The 1,700-nt window shown below is 46.3% G+C and overlaps 1 pseudogene; it reads right to left on the minus strand.

Moving 5' to 3' along the window:
• Window positions 1-1,066: 1,066 nt before the first annotated feature.
• LOC136635881 (5S ribosomal RNA) lies at window positions 1,067-1,189 on the minus strand (annotated as a pseudogene).
• Window positions 1,190-1,700: the final 511 nt, after the last annotated feature.

Below are 1,700 nucleotides of genomic sequence, written 5' to 3' on the forward strand. Positions count from 1 at the left end.
TGGCTTCCCGCCCCACAATCTCCCCTTCTCTGTTTGGACTGGGGTGTAATTTTGACGCTTGCAGTGGGTGCCATTTTCCCTGGTACGTCACTGTCTAAATGACTATCTTTTTCTGTAGCATCTGAATGAGTGAACAATGCCAAATATCGGAACGCTTGCTATAGAAATTGGGCATTTGCTTTCCTTCATTCCTGTCTTTTTTTTTTTAAATTAAAAAAGCACTTTTTAATTAGGTACCTGGAACTTGACTTAACATACTTCTCCTGAGCTGAAGAAAGGAGGGTTTGTACTAAAATTTCAGCAGAGAGAGAGCTCAAAATCATTGGCACCGACCTCCTTTGCAAGAGAATCTTTAGCGGGGGTGAGGGGGGGGTGAGGTTTGGCTCGCTTAATAGCAAAGGGAAGTTCTGCCTTTCATGGCAATGTTTTATCTGTCTCCCTCCATGCCGTGAGCATGTTCTTGCAGCTTTTCAAATGGGCTGTTTGTATGGCCTTGTGCCTTTATCTGGGGCATTCTTTCAGATGTGTGTAGCACATTCAGAAATGCTAAATGTGAGCGGGGAGGGGGAGGGGGAGGAAGAGGAGGAGGGAACACCAAAGTCAGAAATAAAATACTTTTTCAAGGTAGGAAGAAAGACACAGAAACCATTTCAAGGATTCCGAGAATGAAGAATATGGGAAATGGGTGACTTGCTCTGTGTGGTCAACAATGAAAGCGCACAATGCTGGCAGGAATTCAATAAGCGCACCGATTTTGAAATGGATGTGTTTTTTTATTTATTTTCTAACTATATCAGAATTAAGACATGCAAAACAAATTGCATCCAGAAATTCACTTTACCGGTACGTTAATAATCGCACTCTGTGCACAATGGTTATCTTCAGTGTAATACGTGCACTTGTCAATTAACTGTGGAACGGACTCGTTCGATCTCCAAATTGCTCACCAGTGTGTCCAAGATAGAGATGATTTTTCCTTCTGGCTTTGGGATATATAAATATAAATACTGTTGTTGTTGTTGGATATGGTGGTTGGCAACCTTCAGTCTCGAAAGACTCTGGTATAAGCCTACAGCACCTGGTATTCCCAGGCAGTCTCCTATCCAAGTACTAACCGGGCCTGACCCTGCTTAGCTTCCGAGATCAGACGAGATCAGGCATGTACAGGGTAACAGGCTTTACCGCGGATGAAACACAGCCAAAATCAGTCTTGTTGGGACAATCCACACAGTCTCATCCAGATTGCTTTTGCTGTGGTGTTTCACTGATGTGCCCACCCACTGAAGTGCATTGGTAAAACAGCACACTTTGTTGCTTCCACAGGTACAGCTGCTTCGAGCTTGCCTTTTTTTTAATGCTTAGTGACATTGGGGTGGGACGCATGAATGAACGGAAGGAAATCTTGGTTTGCAACTCTGTCCTTTGGCCATTAGACTACATCAGGGGTGCCCAAACCCCGGCCCTGGGGCCACTTGCAGCCCTCGAGGCCTCACAATGCGGCCCTCAGGGAGCCCACAGTCTCCAATGAGACTCTGGCCCTCCGGAGATTTGTTGGAGCCCACACTGGCCCAACGCAACTGCTCTCAGCGTGAGTGCGACTGTTTGACCTCTCACATTAGCTGTGGGATGAGGGCTCCCTCCACTGCTTGTTGTTTCACGACTGTGATGCAGTAGCGGCAGCAAAGGAAAGGCCGGCCTTG

This window comes from Tiliqua scincoides, unplaced genomic scaffold (genome assembly GCF_035046505.1).
Source record: "Tiliqua scincoides isolate rTilSci1 unplaced genomic scaffold, rTilSci1.hap2 HAP2_SCAFFOLD_119, whole genome shotgun sequence".
Lineage (NCBI taxonomy): Eukaryota > Metazoa > Chordata > Lepidosauria > Squamata > Scincidae > Tiliqua > Tiliqua scincoides.